Source organism: Pteronotus mesoamericanus, unplaced genomic scaffold (genome assembly GCF_021234165.1).
Source record: "Pteronotus mesoamericanus isolate MK-2021 breed Mesoamerican mustached bat unplaced genomic scaffold, CSHL_Meso_final scaffold_165, whole genome shotgun sequence".
NCBI classification, from domain to species: Eukaryota; Metazoa; Chordata; class Mammalia; order Chiroptera; family Mormoopidae; genus Pteronotus; species Pteronotus mesoamericanus.
In genome coordinates, this window is record NW_026555307.1 from 1,451,517 (window position 1) to 1,476,588 (window position 25,072).

At 52.6% G+C, this 25,072-nt stretch overlaps 1 long non-coding RNA gene across 1 annotated transcript; it reads right to left on the bottom strand.

Annotated features, from left to right (window-relative positions):
• Positions 1–42: 42 nt before the first annotated feature.
• On the bottom strand, positions 43–24,626 carry LOC129083050 (uncharacterized). Its single transcript, XR_008530462.1, has 3 exons — positions 24,474–24,626; positions 4,763–4,867; positions 43–1,773 (listed from the first exon to the last, which is right to left on the bottom strand). It is a non-coding gene; the product is annotated as an uncharacterized LOC129083050 (long non-coding RNA).
• Positions 24,627–25,072: the final 446 nt, after the last annotated feature.

The window sequence follows — 25,072 nt, forward strand, 5'->3', positions numbered from 1 at the left end:
TGTTTTAAAAACACAACTTACTGCATTTTATCACAACCCACCGACTTATAATGTCACATCTTTAACAAGTACATACATTGAGATGGCCTAAATCTCTATTGGTTTCCTAGGACTGCCATTCACAAGCACCACTAACTAGAGGGGTTCAAACAACAGAGGTTGATTCCCTCACAGCTCTGCAGGCCAGAAGCCGGCATCTAGGTGTCGGCAGGCTGGTCCTTCTGGAGACTTGGGGGAGCATCCGTCTTGAGCTTTTTTTCCAGGTTCCTCTTTCTGCCGCTTGGCTTTCCTTGGCAGATAGCGCCATCGCTCTGATCTCTGCCTCTGCTGTCACATGCCTTCTTTCTGTGTCTCTCAGTGTCCTGAGGTGGCGTTGTCCTCTCTGTGTCTGTCTCTCCCTTCTGTAAAGCCACTTTCTTTGCCCATCTTTGTCTAAGCGGGATAAGAAGCTGGGACACTAGGCATGGATCTGTTCTGTCCCGGGACGTATGGTCACCTAGCTGTGGCTGTCTCCCCTGAGGTCCAGTTAGTTATCATTAAGTAGTGGCTTGTCATACTCAGGGCCAGCACTCCACATTCTCTTCGTGCCCTTCTCTGCCCCTCCCATTTGTACGTGGAAAAGGTGAGTAGCAACCAACCATCCATAGAGTGAGCCTACCTTCCTGCCTGCATATTTCTGAGGATGTAAGTATCTCAGAGACGGTAAGTGACTTGCCCAAGGTCATGGCCACTGGGGGAGGAGGGATTGGAACCCTCAGCAGCTCCAGAGCCTCTGCTTGCACCATCAGCACTACGCTGCCCCCACCTTGGCTCTAAATGTCAAATGTCTAGAATCTGTTCATGTTGCTGCATTTTCATTCAGTTTTCACTGCTGCATAGTACTCCACCTTGTGCACACACCACAGTGTTCCTATCTATTCCCTCAGAGAGACTCACTAGGGGACCTGTTCTAGACTTTCCAAGCCCCATGCTGATGAATATCCTCACAGCACCATGCTGGACAAATGTGACAGTTGGCGCTAAATTGCTCGCGTTGGCGCTGAACTGCAGGATCCGAGCTGGGGGGTCAAGCGTGGGCCGCTTCTATGGAGCAGCCACATTCTGGTTTGTGGAGGAGCTGGGGGCAGAAGCCAAGGATCAAAATGAAGCAAACTTCTGTGGCCTGTTTATGAAGATGCTGGCCACAGGGAGGTCTTGAATCCTGCTCACTCAGTGCTCACACCCAGAAGCCCTGAGTGGGCAGGCCTTTGATGCAGAGGCTGAAGTCAGCGTGAGAAGGGCTGGTGGACTCTGACTGCACAGCCTCCTCTTCACAGCAACCAGAGCCGTCTTCCTCAAGTGGACACCAACCTCCTAAGCTCCAAAGATGGTCCCCAGCAACGATGCCCTCCCTGAGGCACCTGCCAGTCCTCCCTCCCATCCAGAGACGGAGCTTGTTTCCCAAGCTCAAGTCCAGTCAGGCCCTTTCCCCACTCTGGCCAATAGGATGACAGCTGGGACTTCTGAACCGGGTCTTAAGAAGGTTGGAAGCTTCTATTTCTTTCTCAAGGAATTCAGGTACCCTAATTTTAGAAGCTGGAACCACACGGCAAGGCCCCAGGAGAGGGAACTGAGGTGCTCTGGTCAAAAGTCTCAGCTGCGCTCCCAGCAATGGCCAGTGCCAGCCGTCAGCCCAGTGAGTGAGCTGCTCGGACGTCCAGTCCAGTGGATGCACGTTGAGCATCGCGTGGAGCAGACGCACTGCCCATCAGAGCCCAGGCCATCCACAGGATCCTGAGAAAGAAGAAAAAGGTTGCTGTTTTAAGCCACTAAATTTTATAATAGTCTCTTACACACTAAGAGATTCAGAAACAATATGCAACAGAAATGCACACATGTATTCACCAAAAGACATAGCAGCACTATCAACGATAGTCTCAAACCAGAAACAAGCCCATGCCCCTCAGGAGAGGAATGAATGAGGAGCTCACACTATTTCACGTGATGGAATGCCACGCAGTCATGGAGATGAATGAACCATGGCTCCCTGGGTGAGTCGCACATAGCACAGAGGGAAGGTGCACATTCTGTATGATGCCATTTATTCCATGTTCAAAGTGAGGCAAGACTCTGTTGTGATCCGTGAGGAGAGTGGTCACCTTTAGGTGTGTCTCAGTCAGCTCAGGCTACTGCACAAAAATGCCATAGCCCTGGCCAGTGTGGCTCAGTTGGCAAACCAGGTCACTGGTTCGGTTCCCAGAGGGGACGCACGCCTGAGTTGCAGTTTCAGTCCCAGGTCGAAGTGCATGCAGAAGGCTGCCAATCAATGTTTCTCTCTCACATCAATGTTTCCTTTTCTTTCTCCCTCCCTTCCCCTCTCTCTAAAATAAAAAATAAAATAAAAATTGTAAAAATGCCACAGACCACAGGCTTAAACAACAAATATTTATTTCTCACAGATCTAGAGGTTGAAAGCCCAAACTCAAGGTGCCAACAGATTCAGTGTGTGATGAGAGCCGGCTTCCTGGTTCACAGATGGTGTCTGCACTCTGTGTCCCTCATTTGGCGGGCAGGACAGGGAGCTCTTTCAGGTCTCTCCCATAATGACACCCATTTCATTCACAGAGACCCCACCCTTCGGACCCAGTCACCTCCCAAAGGCCCCACCTCCAAATACCATCCCATTGGGGGTTAGGATTTCAACATGTGAATTTTGAGGGATCACAGACATTCAGTCCTTTGCAGGGTGGGTTTGACTGGAAGGAGGGATGAAGGACTTCTAGGGGACAAGGACACTCTGTCTTGATCTTCATGCTGTGGATAGAGTGCATTGCCTTTGTCCAGCTGTATCTAAGTCCTATTTCAACACAAAGTTTACTTTAAAAATGTAAATCAGGTGGTTTCTGGTTATTTATTGCTGCATAACCTTGTGGCAGAATGTCATGGCTTTATTATTTCTGTCTCTGCGAGTCAGGAATTTGAGTGGGGCTGGGCTGGGGTGGCCCTGGCTTAAGGTCTCTCATGTTGTCGCAGTCTCATGGGCGCTGGGCTGGGGTCATCTGCAGGCACCTGGCTGGGAAGACTTGAACAGTGGGGCTGGAGTGGCTGGGACCCCCGGGCCCCTCTCTCATCTTTGTGTGGCCTCACCAGATAGTGTCTCCAGCGCGGGGCCTCTGTGTAGCCAGGCTCTTTACAAAGCCATTTGATGTGTCTAAGGCATGTGTCCTGAAAGAAGCAAGCAGAAGCAGTCCCCTTTTCTCTCCTGGCCCTGGAAGCTACATAGTGTCACTACTGCTACGTTCTATTTGTTGAGATGGTCTCAAGGGCCTGTCCATGTTCAAGGAAGGGACACATAGACCTTACTGCCCTTCTGAGAGAAAGAGTATCAGAGAATTTGCAGACATGTTTTAAAACAACCAACAGAACATGTCATTCTCCTCATCAAAAACTGCCCATGGTTGACCATCACATTTAGAATAAAATCCACTTTCCATGGCCCGCCAGGCCAGTAGGATCATCCTGGGCCCTGCCCACATGTTCCACCTCCTTTTCTACTTTTTCCGCATCCTCTGCTCTCTGCTTTCCCCATTCCAGCCACACTGGCCTCCTCTGGATCCTGGAAGACCACCTCAGGGCCTTTGCATGTGCTGTTCCCTCTTGCCTGTCCCACTCCTTGTCATCGAAGCCTTGGTTCAAATGGCACCACTTCAGATGTGCCTTCCTTTGTATCACACTCTATATCACTGCCTGGTTTTACTTTCTTCATTGCCCTTCACTCTACTTGAAACTAGCTTTCCTTTTGATTTGCTTTCTTGTTGCTAATTGTCTGCTTTTTCCAACTGGGATGGAAGCTCCTTGTTAACCACTAGGACAATGCCTGGTGTTAGTAAATATTTGTTGAATGAAGAGATGGGTAAATAGTGGAAGAATTAATGACACTAAAAACAAAATTAATATGTCCTTTACCTTGGCCAGGTGGCTCAGTTGGTCAGAGCATGATCCTGTATACCAAAAAGGTTGCAGTTTCAATTCCCAGTCATGGCACATAAAGGAGATAATTGATTGATGTTTCTCTCTCTCTCTCTCTCTCTCTCTCTCTCTCAAAAAAATTTATAAATGAATCAGATGAGGTTTTTTTTTTAAACTAACATGTCCTTTTTGAATAGGCACTTGTTACCCTGTTAGATGCTGGGGACCGAAGATGGATAAGGTGCAGGGAAACAGAGGCTGATGCCTCCTGCTAGTCACAGGCAGCTGGACAAGTGCTCGGCCAGTGCAATGAACAGAGCCCTCTCTGTGCAGAGAAAGGGACCTATGTTTTGTGGTGTTGTATATGATTGGCTCCCAGCATCCACTCCCCTTTTCTCATGCATCTTCCTGATCCGGAAAGTAAAAAGCTACTTTTCCCAGACTCCCTTGTAACACAAGTGTTGGATGTGAATGAGATTCAGCCAGTGAAACCTAGTTGCCCGCGACCCAGAGGCAGAAGGGAGGCAGCCTGGAGCAGAGCCCAGGTGGGCTCAGCAGGTGCACACAGTTGAACTGCCATGGAGACTCCAGGTTTTCTGCAGTAGCTTTCCAGTATCAATCACCTGCACTGGGAACTCAAGAAGCAGGTAGGTGGTGACTTCCTGACATGGGATTTCAGGCATAGCTGTTCTTGAATTCAGTAGATCCAGTGGCAACCTCTTGCCTCCTGTTTGAGATAAACGTGTAGCTCCCTTGGCGGGTCCATTCCTTCTTGTTTCAGAGTCAGTTCTGGAGGCCCAACTAGAACACTCACCTTCAGCCTGTCTGCTGATTTGGGAAGCCTCTGACCCCTCTTATTATGTCCCATTCCATGGAAAATGCTTCAAGGGTATCATGTCACCTGCCAGGATGGGAATGTCTGAAAAGATAAAGAGGGTGGAATTGTGCAGTGTCCAATCACAGCATTCACAAATATTTCAGCAGATCCCAAAACATCCTGAGAAAACAGAAGACTCCAGCCCACTGCCTAGAAGTCCCAGCCGCAAGACCGCAAAGCATCCCAATATCGTGACTCACTGCATTGCTCATTTTTTTACCCAAGTGGTGAGTATAAGGCTTGGTCGACTGCCTCCTTCAATGCTTTTCAGAACAGCAAATACTAAATTCTTTTCTTCTGTTACATGACATGGTTTTTTTTTAAAAAAAAAAAAAAGGACCAGGAGTCTATGTCATTCTGCAGCCTCGTCCTGGCAAAATAACTACCACTGCTGTGCCAAATTGGTTAAGCCACTTAGCTGGTCTTCATAGTTCTCACTGTAAAATGAGAGAAGGAAACACAACTATCTCAACTTTCCTCCTAGCGTCAAATGCCTGGATTCCTGGATTCCTTTAAACCCGCGTTCTTCTGTGTGTGCGTGTGTGTGTGTGAACATCCTTAAGATCCATGAATTCTGCATACTTTCTCTCCCACCCACCCTCCTGTTATGTTGGTTCCTAGGAGCTTGAGAAAAGTGATTTTAATTTTTTTGGAAAAAATACTTTATCATAGGAAAAAAATCAAGCATACAAAAGGAAAGAAATTGCTATAACCAATTCCCATCTGTCCATTGCCAGCATCAACAATTTACCAACTCACATTCAATCTCATTTCTTCTATACCCTTTTACCCCTTTACCCCTGGATCGTTGTGAAGGAAACCCATCTGTACCTATTTCATTTATTTTCTTTAAAAGACTAGAAATGTAGGTAGACACGCTTTACCTCCTCACACAGCCACAACAAGAATTACAACTAAATCTCAAACAAATATCACCCAGAACTGTCAGAAAATCAAGCTGCATGGAAGTCTGACAACCAAGGCTTTAAAGAAGCCACAATCATCAGACAGGTAGGAGGGGTGGAGACTCGGAGACAGGGCAGAGAGGCAAGGAGATGTGGTATGGCACAGAGAGGCAGCGGCAGTGGTGGAATGGGCATGGGAAGTCCCATATTCAGGTGTGGAGGATAAAGATTGGGAGGGATACCTTGGGAGTGAGTGATCCCAGCCCCAGGCCAGACCACATAGCCCAGGGTTCCAGCACCAGGAAGATAAATCCCCATAGCTTCTGGCTGTAAAAACCAGTGGGGGTTGGGGCAGCAGAAGAAACTGCCAGATTTCCAGGAAACTTCACTTAAAGGGCCCGCAGGGTCTTAAAACATATGCAAACCCACCCACTCTGGGATTCAACACCAGAGCAACAGTTAGAAGGGCACCAGTCACCCATGGGGAATCAGTGAAGTGACTGGAAACAGGGCGAGTGCTGGGCAAACCCCCAGAAACCAGGCTGTGGCACAGTCTCCTCTCCAAACCCTCCCCTCACACAGAGCAACAAAGCAGTGTGAAGATGGTTGCCCCACTCTGGCGATTACCTAAGGCTCCACTCCACACAATTTACAGGTGTCTTTTACAAGGAGTCAAACCAGCTCTACCTAATACACAGAAATAAACACAGGGATGCTGCCAAACTAAGGAGACAAGAAATACGGCCCAAATAAAAATAACAGAACAAAACCCCAGGAAAAGAACTAAATGAAATGGAAATAGCCAACCTATCATATGCAGAGTTCAAAACACTGGTGACCAAGATGCTCAAAGAACTCATTGAGTACAGCAACAACATAAAGGAAGAAATGAAGTTTACACTAAGTGAAATAAAGAAAAACCCACAGGGAACCAGGAGTGAAGGAAAGGAAGCTGGGATTCAAATTTACAATTTGGAATATAAGGAAGAAATAAACATTCAATCAGAACAGAAAGAAGAAACAAGAATTCAAAAAAAAAATGAGGATAGTATAAGAAGACTCTTGGACATCTCCAAACGTGCCAACATCTGAATCATAGGGATGCCAAGAGGAGAAGAGGAAGAGCAAGAAATTGAAAACTTATTTAAAAAAATAATGAAAGAAAACTTCCCTAATTTGGCAAAGGAAATAGACATACAAGTCCAGGAAGCACAGAGAGTCCCAAACAAGTTGGACCCAAAAAGGACCACACCAGGACATATCATAATTAAAATGCCAAAGATTAAAGATAAAGAGATAATCTTAAAAGCAGCAAGAGAAAAGCAGAGAGTTACCTACAAAGGCGTTCCCATAAGACTATCAGCTGATTTCTCAAAAGAAACTTTACAGGCAAGAAGGCACTGGCAAGAAATATTCAAAGTGATGAAAAGCAAAGACCTATAACCCAGATTGCTCTACCCAGCAAAGCTATCATTTAGAATGGAAGCGCAGAAAAAGTCTTTCCCAGACAAGGTGAAGCTAAAGGAGTTCATCTTCACCAAGCCATTATTACATGAAAAGTTAAAAGGACTTACTTAATAAAAAGAAGAAGATCAAAACCATGAACATTAAAAAGGCAACAAATTTACAACCATCAACAACTGAATTTAAAACAAAACAAAACAAAACACACAAACAAAAAAAAACCCTAAGCAAACAACAAGCACAGGAACAGAATCATAGGTGTGGAGATCATTTGGAGGGTTATCATCTGCGGGGGAAGGAGGAGAATGGGGGGAAAGGTGCAGGGGTTAAAAAGCATAATTGGTAGGAACAAAATAGACAGGGGAAGGTTAAGAACGATATAGGAAATGGAGAAGCCAAAGAACCTATAGGCCTAACCCATGGACATGAACTAAGCGGGGAGGTTGCTGGAGGGAAGAGGGGTACCGGGCAGAGGGAGGCAAAGGGAGAAAAATTGGACAACTGTATAACAATCAATAAAATATACTTTAAAAAAAGACAAGGATGGAGCTGGTGGTGATGGTGATGCGACTGCTGGTCAAATGAAACACTTTCCATCCCCAAGTTGTCTTCAGATTTGAGTACCCTCTTCACAAATCCTGTTTGGAAAAGTGCCCTTATCAAGAATAGATGCTCCAGGTGTCTCACAAACACTGAAACACAAATAAGAGCATCCCCCAACACACTTATTAGAAAGCAATTTTTAGAACTTCAGGAGTGATTCTAGAGTGGTCTGAAGTCAACCATTTTCAGAAAGCTATGAACTCAGAAATGGAAATTAGGCAACTTATTTTAACATCTACCCAAGCCAGGCCCCACACCCCAGCACAATTGACTACAACGCTTCATCTTGCACGCACAGAATTCCTACACTGCTTCTATGTTCAATGTCAGTGGTGAGGATGAGTAGACAACCAGGTCTCCTAAGGACAGAGGCTCTGGGACCAGACGCCACGTCAGACCCTGTCTCTACCGCTCAGAAATGTGTGTCCGTGGACACGCCATGACTGCTCTGTGCCTCCATGACCTCATCTGCACAAGGGGAACAATAATCTCAAAGTCCCCCTCATAGCCCTGCTTGGGTGATTAAACGAGATAAGAGAACACTCAGCTTGGTGCCTGACACATCGGAAGTGCTCCATAAACACTGTTGTCCTGGATCAGCGTCCTGTTTTCCAAGCTCAGACGAGGGCTCCCTGTGGCCAGACGCTGGCTGGACTGAGCGTCAGTCTCCCTACAGGCCAGCTGGAGAAACCCGCTAAACCCAGAGAATGGGCCCAAATATGATCCCAAAAGAAAAAAAAAATTGTCTCAGTTAGCCTAATCCTTCTGGATTTTCTGCGATTTCCTCCACCGCTTGAGCATGCCTGATACAAGGAAGGCATTCAATCTCATTTTCACAGGGGAAGAAAGCGTAGAAAAAACATCTTTGAACAGGAAGAACTTAGTCTGTGCCCGAACTGAAATTTCGAGGCCCCGAGGACACAATCAGAGTGTTGTACTTGGGGCTCCTCGTTGGAGCAGCCGGCTCGCTGGACAGCAAATACTCTTCCAATGAAACCCAAGTTTTGGGCCGCAGATTCTCTCGCTGTGAGTAACAGGTAATGTGCGTCCAAGAGAATGTCAGGCTACATGCATTTGTCATCTTGATGGGAGACCCTCCCAGCAGCAGTAGCAAGGACACCAGCCCTGCGCAGTGAATCCAGTGCCTGATCCAATCCACAGTTTGTCTAAGGCGGTGCTTTTGGACCCACCTGAGGCCAATGAATCCGAGTGGAATCATCCAGTGATGCATTTGCCTTTGCCGCCTGCATCATTCTTTCCCGTCTTCACTCCTTGGAGTTCCTGGGTAACACATGTGCAGCCCAAAGAAACTCAAGCCCTTAATGCACATTGTCTTAGAACAATAAACACATGCATATTTATATTAACCAACCAACAAAAATGACATCTTGCAACATCATTTAATAGGAACTCCATATGACGGAATCTGTTGAATTTCTCCCTGGGTCCCCCACCCCCAGCCACTGAGCCATCAGAGAAGACTGGATCCCAGAGTCACCTCAGGATTTAAATGCTTGTGAAGCACCTGGTGTGGGCTTCCTGATGGGACCGGGGTGGTCATGGGGGTGATGTGTCATCAAGAGACAAAGTGATCAAAGCAAGAACAGGGATCACCCCATGAATGTCAGAGGCAGGTAGGGAGTGAGATAATGTTTGAGTTTCTTTTCTTCTGTGGGGCTCTGCGCAGGGCACCACAGAGCAGCATCTCATTCCTGGCCACTCCTGGCGATACTGGGTCAGCAGTGTTCAAGGATCAGGACCCTGGGGCAAAGGAAGCAAGTTACCCTGATGGGTGGGCACAGCTGGTGAGGGCCTAGGCTCCACTCAAACTTGGTCATGCCCAACGCTGGACCCCAAGTCTCCCACAGCCTCTTACACAAATGGTTTCATTCATTTATTCACTCCACCAGCCCATAAGTTTTTTCTTTTTTCTATTTTCTTTTTTTTTTTAAATCAGCATCCTCATGGTTTTTCCTCTGGCTACCATTTATTGAATTCCCACCCTGGGTCAGCAGCCTTCACATTAATATCTGATTTAACCTCCTGAGCTTTCGGGGAGGAGGTACGACTTCTCCCTTCTTTTATACACGGGGCTACTGAGATGCAGAGAGGCTGCACAGCAGAAATAAAACCACGCTGGAAGCCAGATGCGCTGACCCCCCACGCTCCAGACCACTCCCATGCACGGCTGCCATGCTGCCTTCTTACAACCCCACCAAAGGCTTCCTCGCTCCAAACCAGGCAAGTGCGGTTCTAGGGGGAACTCCAAATTTGGAAGCTGACCCAGCTGGTGGATATGAGCCCCCTCTTGCTGCTTAGTGATGTTTTTCCTTGAGGGCTCCATGCACCCCAAGGCAGCACCTTTTGGACATCGGGACCCAGGCAGAAGGCTGTGCCCTGGGCCAGGCCTGGGGTGGGGGCACAGGCAGAACAGGAAAGGACCTGGAAGGCCCTGCCTGGGGTCGCCTGGAAGCCAGAGCCTGTACTTAGTTCTCCCTGGTAAATAACAGCTCTGGTTTCTGCTAAAAGGATTCATTCCCAGAACACAATAATTTTCATCTCCTCCTCGCTACAACCCATACTTTATGGCTAAATATACGCCATAATGAACCACTGGCCTGATAGCATCGTTAAGGAGATATTTGACCTTGGGTTTAATTGCAGGATGGAATAAACGGCTGGGACGCGCAGAGGGACTCTGCCAGCTCAAAGGCGGTTCTGGGCTCGGCTCTGGCATCCACCAGACCCAGAGAAAGTGGTGCCAGTGAAGAAAGTGGCTCCCGCAGCGCCCAAGCCACCAGGACCAGCGAATACTCAAGAGCCAAGTGTGGCTGATGCAGTCCGTAGCCAGGGGCTGCCCTGGAAACCTTCCCTGTGAACGGATAAGGGCGACTGCTAACCCTGGAGAGTGGCCCTCATGTGCCTCGCTCCATCTTTTTGCCTGGTCCCCTGCTTTCCAAACCCCCCACCGAAAGCCACCCCTACCCCGATGGGCAGAATGCAAGGCCCAATAGCTGGGCATTCGGCTCTCGCTCAGGAGGCGCCTCACCACCAATCGTGACAGACTAAACACCAGCTTGAAGTGTTTCCAACACAAACCTCCTATCAGTCTGACTGGCGAGGGCGCAGGAAAGGGGACGGGGAGGAGGATGGCCAGGCACCTGCTGAAGGCTATTGAGAGAGAACAGCGCGCTGGCAGACAAATTGGCAACGTGGAGCGGAGCAGGGTGGCAAGTGGGGAGGGAGGGACTATGCGAAGCATCTGCTCCAAGTCTCCTGTCCCTGGGCCTGCGACCCCCAGCACATCTGCATAAAAAATACATCCCAGCTGGATCTTGTGACACCCTCCCCCGCCCTAACCCCAGTGGCCTACAAGAGAGGGGGCTGGATTCTGGCCTGAGGCAATGGGTGCACCCACAGCCCTTCTTTCTTCTTGTATTTTTCTCTCTGCTGGTCAATGTCAAGGCTACAAATATCCATCAGGGGAGTGTCAGCTCAGCACACCAGTTTGACAAATGGCAGCTCTTTGAAAGAAGGGGGTGCCAAAAACCAGGACTTAGGCCCAAGTTGTTGGATCTTGGTGGTGGTTCTTATTTGGGAGGGAAGGTGTTAGGGACTTGGAGCATCTCTTGCACTGCTCTTCCCCAAAATGTTCCCACACACCTGGTTTTGCACCTCCCACCTCCAGATCCTCTGATCTTGAGTTAATATCCCCAGGTGCTCCACTGACTCCAGCACCTAAGGCCCAGAAAGCATACAATCCAAGCTCCCAAACCTAACAAAGGGGCGCTCCTCGGTTTCCAGGAGTTGGCACGGAGCCCCAACACAGCAGAGGAGGGCGCAGTCTTCTCTCCTTGTAACTCGTCCCCACACAAGCCCGAACTCCACCTGAACTCAGGGGTTAGAATGAATCATCCTAAGAACTCTCTTTCCTTGAGAAAAAAGTCTATGTGCAGAATTCTCATGCAGCCAGGTAGCTACCCCCTATTTTCCCTCTTCCTTGAGAGGTTTTTGTGTCTTCGGTTCCCTGTTGAGATGCTAGGCAGGTTACCAGGTCAGGGTGAGCCTGGCCTTTAAACCCCTTTTGTGGAATGAGTCCGCTTTGTAGTGAGGAGGGAAACAGATTCCGAATCCGGGAAGGTGCAGCCCCAACATTGCTAGCAGATCCAGCGGGCCAGGTTGGAAGCCGCAGGCGGGGGTGTTCTCCAGGCCGCTTCCTCGAATGGGCAGCAACAGCCCAGCACCCTGTGCGCCTAAAACGGGAGGTGAGTTGATCCAAGAGGGCAGGACCCGCGTCTACACAAGCAGAGCGTGGTAAAGACCGGCGGCAATGTCTTGTCGAGAAAAGGCCCTGAATTTTCCACTGGGCTAGCCTAGCCACTCTCCGGTCTCCGTCTCACGTTATCGGCGGAGACACGACCGCACAGTGTTTGGAAAGAGGCCGAGTGCGTTTCCAACGGGAAGCGCGCGGCGTCATCCCCGTGGGGCGTAGAGCCCGCACCGGCCCCGCCGCCCTGGCCCAGGCAACGCTCCTCCAGCGCGGCCACGGCCACGGCCATGGCCCCTGTCCTGCGCGCGGTCAAAATTTCTCCCGCGGGCTGCGGCCGGGCGTCCTCTCCAGCGGTGGCCCGCTTTTCCTTCCCGAGGTTCTCATTTAACTAACGAAAAGGAGGCAGCAGCCGACACGCACCGACACGGTCCTTTCCAATCAACGGCGGGAGAGAGGGATGTGGGTGTTGAGGAAGAAAAGTATTATCTTGGGGTGAGGAAATTAGGGCGGCCTCTGGAAAACCAACTGCTTTTCCTCGGGGGTGGAGGGTAGGGGTGGGGAGTCATCCGGGCAAAGAAGCAAATGTCAAAGCCGGGGCGAATTGTATTGTTTTAAAAAGGAAAGAAAAGAGGCACGTGAAAGGCGGGCAGTGAAGGGGAGGAGGGAGACCGATTTTATCCCCGCACGAATGTTCTCTTTTACAAAATAGGCGCTGCAGGACTTAAGTTAGGGTTTTTCTTATCCAGAAATCTGATTGCGCTACTGCCGGTTGACGGGGTAGGGAGGAGGGATGACTGCAGAGAGTTCCAGGTTTGTAGGGGGGTGGAGGAAGGAGACATAATTTCACCTAGTTAGACGAAGTGGGGGTTCTGCTAAAGGTCCCAAGCGGGCCCAGCGCGCGCGCCCTTTGATTGGGCCTGGGACGCGAGTCCCCGGTGGCCGCAGCGCGATCGGCGGGCTGTTTGTAATTCCATCCTTTTTTCATTAACATAAACACCACTTGAACAAAAATATACACGGCCACCTACTTCGCCAGGAAAGGCGGCCCAGCGCCACCAGCCCGCGCTCGGCCGCCGGCCGGGGCCCTGCCCTCGCGGCGCGCTCCGCTACGCCCGGGCCCACACGGTGCGCGGAACCCAGGCCGAGGCCGCCTTTGGGTGACTTTGAAGTTTCGATCCTCCCTGCTCTCAGGACACTCCCCGACAGATCGGCTTGTCATCCCAGCTGGCCGCCGCCGGGGCCCCGACAGAGGTGCTGAGTTGTCAATGTAAATTCCTAGTTAAGCCACTTGTTGATAAAGCCTCCGGGCAAATTGGTTCCTCTTTACCTGCGCCCCACCCCCACCCCGCCCCGCCGCCCCTACCGGCGCGGCCCTAATTGTAGCTGGATCTTGTAGCCCGCGGCGGCCTCGGCGGAGAGCTAATTGAGTTGGAACCCGCAAGGTCTTTCAGCTGGACGCTGGTCGGGGTTTAAGGAAGGAGCTGGGGGCGGGGGTACACGCCGCCTGAAACTTCCGGCCTGGAGTTGGAGGCCCAGGCTTGCTGGGGTGGGCTTTTGGTAGAGAAGAGCAGTCATGGAGGGGGTGGAGGGGTCTCTGCCGTCCACCAAAGTCGACGCAGTAACTGCCTGGCGCTCTCCTTGGTGCGCGGGCCTTCGGAGTCCGCTTTCACGCAGTTCTGGTCCCTGGTTCTCACCTCCCACACACCCAGCCTGTGTCCGCGTGCACGTGTTCTTCGGGTCCGCCGGGGATCAGAGCTCAGCAGAGTCATCCAGGAGTCCTGAGCCTGAGTTTCTCCCTCTTCCGTCCCCCCAATTCATCCTCCCCCGCCTGCCCGCCTTAAAAGTCGGCTGTTTGGAGACTACAATGGCTATAAGCACGACTCATCCAGTAACCCGGCTCCAGGCTTTGTCTTAAACGGGCAGAGGCAGGTGGAGAACTGAGGTAGTTTTCCCGTGTAATTCAGGACCCAAACTACGGAGCTGGAATAATACAAGCAGCAGGCGTTGATGCGCTTCCCGCCCCCCCCCCGCCCCATTTGCGTTATTGCATCATCTTTGGTATCAGCTCTGTCCTGTTGTCCCTACAGACGCGTCCCAAGCAATCTTGCGATTTAAATTTCCCGGTTTTGCAAGGGGGAAAAAAAACCTGTTCAAGACTCCCCAGTTTCATGGACCTTAGATTCGGATCTAGGCGTCACCCTCTAGCGGCAACCTAGGTTGCATCCAGAGCCCAGATCCTTCGTATACTCCCCTCTCCCCGGGAGCGCCCGCCCAGCAGCGGTATCCCAGACTGGGCATTCCCACCACAGTCCAAGGGGGGCGTCGGGGCCCGCGATGCGCGCGGACCTGGCTTCCACAAAGTGCCTCTCCCCGGGCGCGAGGCCCCGGTGCACCCGGGTGCCCCGACGACCCCAGCCTCCCTGCCCAAACACGCGCGGGAGAAGGCTGAATCTGCTCCCACCGAAGTATGGCCCAACGAGTAAGAAAAGGGCACTCACCGACCCCTCCTCCCAAGACCCTTCCCCAGCCGAAGGGTTTTGGAATTAGCAGCTCCAGCGCCCCTCGCCGGGCGGCCAAAAGTGCACCGCCCCGCCGGGGATGGACGAGGTAAAATAAACGCCGCGTTCACGCAAGCAGAACCCTTCATTAGCCCAAACCGCGGTTTAAATAATTGCTTGCTTCGTCGCAATTATGAGAACTGCAGTAAGCGGCCGGGTTTGCCCGGAACACTGAAGCTGCCGCCGCCGCTGGGGCCTCCTCGGCGGACTCCGAGCCACACCACAGCCAGGGTGGAGCCGGGGCACCCCGAGCCCCGCGGGGGCCTGGCCTCTGGGGGAGAAACCCGTCCCGTGCGTCCTGCGAGAGTCAGATGCACCGCCTCGGCCGAACGCCTGCCCCTCGCCAGTTCTTTTCTGGGAGGCGACATAAGAATGCTCGAGTCAGACTCGAAAAACTGGAGTGAGCCTCGGCTGCTTTGGAGAGAGAGAAGAGAGAAGTGAGGGGCAGGTAGGGGTGGTGGGGGGCAGCTACCTTGAAGCCAAGCCCTTCGGAAAACGCTGCTTTGCAAAATTGCGGAGCAAAACGTGGGGGCGGCAGCGAAGGGAGTGTTGGGACACTTATTACTGGTCTCTTTAAAAAGCGAATTTGATTCCTAATTGAGTTAGTTTTCATGGCGAATTAAATGGGTCTTAGCCTTAATTGGGAGAGAGGGTGACCCCGAGGAAGCTTTCACAGCTGCCCTGCGGACCTAACTCATTCTCAGACTTGAACAGCGAAGAGGGAGGTGGGAGGAGAAACAAGATAAAAGGGTCGATTTTGACCTTGGGAATATAACCAAATGTTTGAAATATTTTGAGGTTTATGCTTCCTAAAATAGCAGGTCTTATACATCTTCCCATGTCAGGGATAGAATTTTGCAGGTAATGAATTGCTAATTATTAAGAAAAATACCCAGGATGAGAATGAATCGGTGCTGGCTGAGGTAGAGAAAGTGAAGGGCATCCGTGAAAACGAAGTGCCCCAAGGAAATTACTTTTGAAAACGAACACACACTAGGATCTGTGTGTAATCAATTTGCCCAAAGGTTTGGTGTATCTCCAGCACTGAGAAAATAGTTTTCGAAATAAAAGGACTAGAACGTTTAAGCGGCAGCTTTATGTTTTTACCTCTATTTGATTTTTAAAATTCCACCGGGTGGAAAACTGTTTGTTGATAACAAGGTGAACGTTGAATAAGAGGCAAAAATAATAAAAGTAAACAGGGACAGAGCCACGTTTTGGACTGCACGGGCTTACCAAGCACAAGGTGCGAGGCGCGGCCGCTGGCAGGGCACTCTGCAACTGCCCCGCGAGAGACGTAGTGGCTGGGCAGGCGGGGGCCCCCACTCCGAGGAATCGCCCCAGAGGCCCGCTGCCGTTGGGGGGGGGGCGGGGTGGCAGGGACCTGCTCCAATGTCTGCATTGTGACTAGTCCTCCTGCCCAAATTTCAAGCCGCAAAAGGAGCAGCAGTGAAGATTCTCCCTGAACACCCTGGGTGGGGACAATCTAGGGGCTACATGAGCTCCCCACCTCCCGCAAGTAGAAACTGGTTTTGAGAGTTCAGGCTGCCACCCACCCTCCCCCGCATTTCTCAGAAACTGGACAGTTGGGGAGCCGAGTCAGAAGGCAGAGGTACAAGTTCGTGGGGCCTCCCCAGAGGCCTGGGATTCTGTCCGCTTCCTCCCGGCGAGGTTATAGGGCAGGACTCCCGGCAGGTTGGAGGCCTTTATTTTGTTACTATTGGTGGCGGAAAGCTGGGGGGTGCACTAAGCAGAGCCTCTAGGTTTGGGGGTGGCAGTCTCCCCTCTTCTTCCTGGATTTGTCCATGGAAGCCCAGAGTTGAGACCAGGCATGTGCCCTTGGGAGGAGGGAGGCAAGTGTCCCACAAAGGGTCCCACGTTTAGGAGCCTTCGCCGTGTGCCCCCGCTGTGCCTTGTCTCCTCTGTGAAATGGGTTCAGTAAGGGCGGCTCCTTAGTGCGGCGCTGGCTTGCAGCCAGAGTTCCGTGGTTCTCTAACAACAGTGCCGTTCGTGGGTAGTCCTCAGCAGCCCTCGAGCAGGGGGGCCTATATTTTCTCCATCACACCAAGGAGAACGGGGGCTCAGAGAGGTTAAGAAGCTGCACAGAGGTCACAGAGCAGATAGGACAGGGAGGAGGGATTCTAGCCCAGGTCTCTGGCAGGTTGGGCCCTGGTCCAGGCAGTTACCCCTGCAAGGAGCTCTGTTGACGCAGGGACCGAGCCTGGCTGGTAGGGGCAGGCGGAGCACACCCGAGACTTCATCATCCTTCCCTGTGTCAGGAAGTCCTCCGTGAGTCATTAAACGGCCCAGGGAGGCTCCCCACCAACCCAACTCTGCTGTCTGACGTCGGCGCCTGGGTTTTGAGCTACTTTCCCTGGCCACACTGTGGGGGCGGGGGTGGGGGGACCCGAATTCACTGGTGGCAAAAACAGAATCTACAGGGGAAGGGACTTGTCCAAGTCTGCAGCCTGGGTCCCCACAGGCTTTCGGGAACTGCTTAAAAGGTATGAGAAACCTCATCCCCCAGCATCCCAAGCTCCGGTGAGGCAGCGCCCCCAACAACAACAGCCAGGCCAACAAGTACCCACTTATGTAATCCTCCCACCTACCCAAGGGAGGTACTGTCACTGTTCTTGTTCTGCCAATGAGGAAACCAAGGCACAGAGAGAGGCAGGGCCACCAGCCCAGGCTCACACAGCAGTGGGGCCAAGCCTCAGGCAGGCAGGTCCCAGCCCCCTCACCACCCCCTGGTGGGTGGGTGGGTGGGTGGGTGGGTGGGTTGGTTTGTTGTTTAACAGTTCTGCCATGGTCCACATCGATGGCCCCCCCTCACCTCATCCCCACACCAGACCCTGCACAGAGCACCCCCGACATTTGTCCTCCGGATGGGTGCTGAATTTATCCATTCACATTTCAGGATAAGGACACTAAGGCATCTGGAGGTTAATCACTCGCTGAGGCTCTCCTTGGTCCACCGTGCCCACTGCCGGCTGGCTCGCGCTCGCTTTACTCCCAAATACCGGGAGGGCTGGAGAAGGGCTGCCACCAAAGCCCCCGACTCTCTGGGGACCGCCCCGCACCAGGGCTCCACGGGCGCAGGCCTGGGACCCACACTCAGGACAACGGGACGCTGAGGAGCTTCAGTGTCAGCGCAGCCAGGGACGGCCTGGTGCCCGGAGCCCCAAAGAGAAGTCTGTCTCTTCCCTTCCTTCCTCTCTGTCTCCCTCTCTTTCTCTTGCCCTCTGTGTCTCTCCCTCTCCCCCTTTCTGAGTCTCTCCCTCCCTCCCGCCCACACTCCTCACTCCAGTCTGAGGCTCCCATCAACAGCCCGACGCTTTCTAGGTGTTGTCCCCACCCCCAAACAGCAGACCGCAACTGTCCATCCATGTGACACCTCTCTCTATCCCCCACCCTACTTCGCTCTCCCTCCATTCGTGTCTCTGTCACCTCACTGTACACTTCTGACTCCCTCACCATCTGTGTGTGCCTGCCTCTCTCAAGGCCTCACTTTTTGTGTCTTCGACTCAAGGTGTCTTAGGGCTCTGATGACCAAATATTGGGTCTGCCCCTGGCGAGGGGGAGGGTGTCCGTGTCTCCGGGCCATCAGTACCTCTCTGTTCTCTGCACAGGGCAGGCTGCCCAGCACCGCTCTCAGCTCTGACTTCCCAGGAGCTGTCTCACCTTCGCCCACGTCACATACACACGACAACTGGCTCTCCAACGAACCGTGTAGAAAACAGGTCCAGCAGAGCCGTGGTAGTCCAGCACGTCCACGTGCAGACTCTTCCAGGAGTGCCTGGGCCACCCGGCTGGGACAAAGCACCCAAACCAGAGCTGGGGGAGGCATAGGAGAGAGGAGGTCACCTCCATTTTCTCAGCAAGCCCTAGGTTGGGGGGTGCACCCTTGGGCGGGCAAAGCCCCTTCCTCCCTCCCTCCTTCCTGAGTCCCTCAGGGGCTGAGTGGACTTTGTTTTCTCGATAAAAATATCACTTGTTTTCATCATTTCCAACGCCCTATAAATGGGAATCGACAGGGCATTACCAGCGCTAAAGGAAGACCGACATGCACTCTTTGTGTGCACACACTGGCAGGTTTCTGGGGGCAAATTGCTGCTTTTGATTAAGAAACAAATCTGAGTGAGCCTCCCTTCACCTCCCTGCTTCGCCTGGTCCTCCTCTCCCGATCCCACGCAGTTCGAGCTCCCTCTCCCCACAGTCGGGGGGGGGGGGGTGTGCTAGTCCGTCTTTATTTTATCTCTCCCTCAAATCAGAGAAATAGAAAATGCCTGGCCCCTGAAGTCTCATTCATATTCTCTTCTTTTTTTTTTAAACTCAGACAGAATTCACTTTTAATCTCTCTCTACACTGTTCTCCCCACCCCCCAGAAGAACTCACTTCAACTGGGAGCCCCACCCCCGGGGAAGACTTGAGCAACAGCCTCGTTCCTTCTGCTACAGCTTTTGGGCACCACCTTCTCAGAAACAAAACCTGGCACCTCACACACCCTCACACACACACCCTTGCTGCAAGGAATGTCTCCTCGCCACCTTTCTGAGCACAGCCGTCCAGGCAGCAGGGATAAAAATATCGGACGCCTGAGAGCTCATCTCTGTGGGAAGAAGGAGGGCGGCCGCACCGGCCAGGCATCCGGAATGGAATGGGAGCGCCAGGGCGCTCCACATCCCGAGCGTCTCTGTTTCTTAGAGCAGCGTGCGCAGCTAATGCCAGAAAACTCCCAAAAATCTCACGGGGGAAGAAGGCTGTAAATTCCTGGGCTGCAATGTTGTCAAATATTTCATTGAAGAACGTCATGGAAAATTCGTGCTTTGGGGTAAAAGGGCCAAATGAGGGGGCAAGCTCAGGGCTGCAGCAGTGCAAGCAAGAGCTTTTTTTTTTTTTCTTGACCAAAATATGAACCTCTCCTTAATGTACAATTGACAGGGAGATGAACTGCCAGGGTCTGGTGCAGGGATAACGCCCTCCCCTGCTGCTCCCCAAATGTGGCCCCGGTGGTCCAAACAGGTGGGGTTTCTGGGCCCCCCGAGGGTCCACAGGGTGTGGCAGGGCTCTGCAGGCCAGCGGGTGGTCCCTCTCTCCTTCTCACATTGGGTGCCCCCATGAAGAGTCTCAGGGGCACTTAGAGTCCAGCTTCCTGCCGTGGTTTGGAGTTGAGTTGGACAGTAATTGAATGGGCACAAATGGGCACGGCAGCCCAGAACGTGGGTGTGCGGATTAGATCAGGAGCTTTCCCGTGGCCCCAGCACACCCAGGCACTGGGCCCCTCAGCACACACACCGCTTGCCTCTGCATCTTCTCTGTGCCAGCTGCAGATAGAGGATTAGGGGGGCCCAGGCTCACAAACCTCTCGAGGGCCCACATAGAGGCACATCGTTCCTGTGCCTCCATAGCACCTCGAGAGCTGCCCACCCTTCCCAGCAAGACAAAATGCTGCAGTGCTACAAAAGTCAAGTAGGAGAGTCCCTTGGCCTCTCTGGGACCTGAGATCAAAACGGGACCTGAGATCACATCGGAACCTGCCGTACAGGGTTATGGTCAGGGTTGCATGAACTAGTGGTTACCTTGAGGGGCCCCGGAAGAGCACACAGTCAAGGCCTCGATGCCCGTTCGCCGTGTGGCCTTTGCATTGCTACTATCGCATGTTAGATTGCATGCAAACCTCCTGACAGCCTTCTGTTTACGTAGCCATGCTCTGCTGTAAACACGCTGCGGAGAGAGCTTCCCGGTGTAGACCCCTCTCCTTGCGACCTGCTATATTGTCAACACATTTCCCATGATGTTCTGTGCCCATGGGCATCAAATTGTACATATTTGAAACCGTTTGTGTAAATCCAATATCTCACGTAGGACATAACCCATGGTATCATACAGACACCCTACAACCATCTATATAACTCTGTATTATATTCTCCTCAGAGCCTACAATATTCTGTGTCTGGAATACATTACATTGTACATACCCTCAGACAATTTCATGTGTGTAGCTTGCTATACTAAACACATTTTATAAAGATCTCTGGGCGGAACACCTTACGTTGCACTCAAATATTCTGCACACATCAAGGGTTATAGTGTTCACACCTTGAAATATTAATTGCACATGAAGACACCACACTGCACCCACATTCTCTAATGTTCACTGCAGGAAACACGTCACACTTGCATACCTCGTGCTTTTCTGTGCACAGCCCTTGTATTGAACACCCACCTGACACTACCGTGCTTGCTGGATGCTACTTGGTGCCCCTCTAGTTCCACAGCTCTTCCCCTCTGCAAATTGGCATGCGTGACATATGTGCATATTCAGAGTATGCAGAGAAATACCCCTTTTTTTGTGCACCGCTCATTTTATGACGGGGAGGAGGAATGCCCTCTCTCCTCCTGACCTTGACATTTCTCCCCACAACCCACTGTCCCTAAGCTGCGTTTTCATCTACAAATGCCCCATCCCAGCCCTTCCAGCCTCCCTCCAGCCCCCAGGCCAGGAGGCTTCCCTTGCTGCCCAGTGCCTGCCTCGGGTCTGGGAAAAAGCCCACACTACCTTGGGTCGCCTTTGGACGTCCTCTGGAAGGGGCTGGAGGGAGGAAGGCAAGGGAGGCGCTGGCCCGGCGCTAATGCAGAGCAGCGGTGGCTGTAGGCGAGGCGGCTGCCCTCACGGTGGGTGGTCGGCGGCTGCCTCTGCCCCCGCCCCCAGGCCAGCCCGGGCACAATCCGAGCTGGATCTGGTTCCCTGCTCGGGTTACTGCGAGCTCTCTGCCCGGGCGGCTTCACTTAAGCAATTAGCCAGTAAAAATACCTTGGGCTTGGGGAGTGGGAGACAAGGCAGGCGTGTCTGTTTTTACACCCCCAACCCCCATTTTGGGATTCCTGGGGCTGGCACTGGGGCACATACTTAATTTGGGATGCAAGGGGGGGGGGTTCTTTATGTATCTTGAAGCTAAGAGCAAAGCCACCACCTCCCAGTCTGCACTTTCTCCAGCTGCCCCTCAAGCTGATTTTGTTTGTTTGCCTGTTTGGACAGCCTGAGTCTTTCTCTGTGCAGTCTTGTCCCATGCTCCCAACAGTCCTAAGAAAAAGGCGCAATTATCCATCCCATTTTTTAGATGAGGAAACTAAGTTACAGCACGATGATTGTATCCAATAATAATGTATCATACCCTTGAATGTTGCTAACAAAGTAGACGTTAAATGCTCTCACCACACACGTTAACTCTGGAAGAATGGAGGTGGTGGCGAACTTTACTGCTGTCATCATTTTGCAACATATAAAGTATTAAATCAACACATCATATACCTTGAACTTCAACAATGCTATGTTTCAATTCTATATCAATACGACTGGGGAAAAAAATAAACCAACAACAATTCCCTCCCCTCAAATGAAACGAAGGCGCAAACAGCTCATGCCACATCCCTACATGGTGGAGGCAGATTCAGGTCCCGATAACAACGACTCCGCATCTGCAGGCAGAGGGTCTCTGCCCTGTGCACTGCCGACCCTCTCCCCATGGCAGTGGCTTAACCCCTGATCCTGCAGTCAGGCTTGCGTTTGTCTCCTGGCTCTGCAAGGTGACTAGGGCCCAGGGTGACTTCGCTGAGCCCCATCTGTAAAAGGAGAGATAATATTAACCTGGTAGGGGCTTCTCTGAAGATCAAACAAGTATCTTTTGGGGCATTTAACCAGGGTCTTAGGTTCATGGTGGGTTCAAGGTGTTTGGTAAAACCTTGAAAATTATTCTACGAACGAACGTAGCAGGTATTCGCCTTCTGTGTGTGTGTGGGGGCAGGGGTCGAGAGGGCAGGGAGGATGTAGTTTTCAACAGCTTGTCAAAGGGATTCACAGCCCAGAGAACATCCCAGGGGGTGTTAATAAGGTGATGATCAGTACTTGGGCATGATCAGGAATTGATAAGTCCTATTAACATTATGTTTGTGGTTGTTGGTACTATTATTATATCATGAATTCTCCAACAGCTCTCTTGGTGCCCCTGAGAAGCCAGAGGCTGGAGGTAAAGCCTTTCTGAATCCTACTCTCTAGTCTGGCCCGCAACGAGGCACCTAGGAGGGTAAAATGTAATGACAGTCTGTTCTTGGGGATGGAGAAGGAAGATGAAGAGGTTTACCTATCAGCACTGGCATACCCATGTCTGGACCTCCCTGGGCCTCAGTTTCCCCACCTTAAAAATGCAAGGTCAGGCAGGACTTCTCAGGAGCATCTTGAGAGCCAAGAGCTTAGTTCCTGGGCACGTGGAAAAGCCCCCCTTGCTATGGCTGTGGATTCCCCCCGCCCCCCAGAACAGAGGGGTTTCCCCCCCAAATTACAGATCTGGGAGCTCATTTCCCCTTCCCATTCTTCTCATGCCCCCCTTTACCTCCCGCCTGGTGGAGATTAGGGGTTGGGGAGAGCCTCCGTCTGCCACATTCCTGAGGCTCCAAGGCCACCATGCCCTCCGTGGTATGCTAACTATTGTCCTTCCTTTGCAAAGCAGCTGTCAGAGCCTGAGGGGTAAGTGGAGGCCAGGTGGGGCCCCGACTCCACACCTCGGGCCCAGGTAGGCATAAGCTCCCCACCCCAAAACATATAGGTGCCCCAAGGCAAGCCAATGAGAGACAAGGATGTGCAGGAGGGAGGAAGCCTGCTCCGTTTAGCCACAAGAAAATCTGCAGCCCCTTCCAAGCGCAGAAAGGCTCAGAGGTAAGGGGCTCCCGGAAAGGAGCCCCCCAACTTCATGCTGTACAGATCGCCCTCACTTTGGAGGCACCCGGTCAGTGGAGGAGGAGCGAGAGAAAGGGAGGCGTTCCTATCACTTTCTGGGAGCCGTGGGGAGTGCTGCACCCCTCGCTGGCTTTCGAGCAGCAGCCTCCCCCGCTCGCTTTTCCTCTAAAGGCCAGATGTGCTCCCAGCAGCTGGTGGTAGCGACCCCTTCTCGGGAACCTCCCTCCCGCCTGGGCCTCCTTGCCTGCAGCTGCCGTTTGGCGGAGGGGGAAAAAAGTGAGGGAGGGATAGAATGTGAGAGTGCGGTTGTCCGTGGACGTGCGCGCGCGCGTGGAGTGGCTGTGCGTGCGACTGCGTGTGCACGTGCGGCTGGCTGTGTGTGGGGGAACGGGCAGTGCAGAAGTGTGTGCATTTAACCGAAAGTGTGTCCACAGCGGTGGGCAGTTCTGTGCGTCTGTGAAAGGGTGGGGGCACATGAGCTGTGTGCGAGGTGTGCGCTTGGGAAGGGAGTGTATTGGAGGCGGGCGAGGTGCTGAGGCTGTGGCTGGCTGGGCTGTGGGAAGTGGAGGTGGGTCTGTCACTGCGCGTCTACCTGCGCGAAGACACAACGACACACAACGCAGTCACGTTCTGCACCACCCCCTCCCCCATTTCCCCAGGCCGGCTGGGCTGACTGCGCGCAGAGCCCTAGGCGGGAGAGCCAGGCGGAAGCGCAGACCAAGAAAGGTGACTCTTGCGTCTCCCGAGAGTGGCTCCGCCGGATCATGCGACGATCGTTGGCCAGACTACGCCAGCGAGTCCCTCAGTTCCTTGCAAGAACGTGCCAGGCGCCCCAACGGCGACGAGGCGTCTACCGCCCAGCGAATGAGGAGGGGGCATCAGCAGGCGACAAGGAGGCCAGAGAAACGCGAGAGACCGGTGGGCTTTGAAAAGCGCCGCGGGCTGCTCTCCGAGCCCGGCACTAGCCTCTCACCCCAGTTCGAGCCAGGACACAGCGTCTTGGCTCCTCGCGTCGACCCGCGAAAACACCCCTCACCTCCCTCCACCCGACCCAAGGCCCAGGCGGGAGAGGCCGGGCCTGGTGCCCCTCAGTCTGCGCTCAAATAGCACTCACCTGGGTCCTTGTGTGCCGCGTTGCGCCCGGCTCCTGCACCGTCCGGCATTCGGTGCCACTGTCCCTCCACCCCGTCCTAGCTCTCACCCCAATGCTACAAAGTTGGCTGGGGTATGAGTGCGTGCGAGCCCCCTGCTGAGGGCAGCCAGGCGGTTGAGGGCCGTCTGAGCCGGCGCTCCCCGCCCGCGCACACAGCTTTCCGGAACCTGGCCTGGCGCGCAGTGTCAGAGGCCCCGCTGCGGCGGCAGGCCAGCCCACAGGGGCATTAGGCCAACTCCCCCCGCGCACGCGGAATTCTCTATTATTATTATTATTAAAGAATCCCTCAGAACATGTTTACATTGAACCGCATAAACTTCCTGCCAGGGCCTTTACCATCCATGAGAAATCGGAACCTGCTCTTGGAAAGTGGGGACATCAGGACTGTGGGGCCAAATAATAGGCGGGTTTTCAGTGTGTGTGTGTGTGGAGGGGGGGAGTCCACCGGGCTACGTGTGCGTTCAGATCCGAGCGTGGCTAATGTACACGTGAGTGGGAATTGGTGCAAATTTAAGCTCCTATGGGCCTATTGTGTGTGCGTGAATGATCGCATTAGTGGC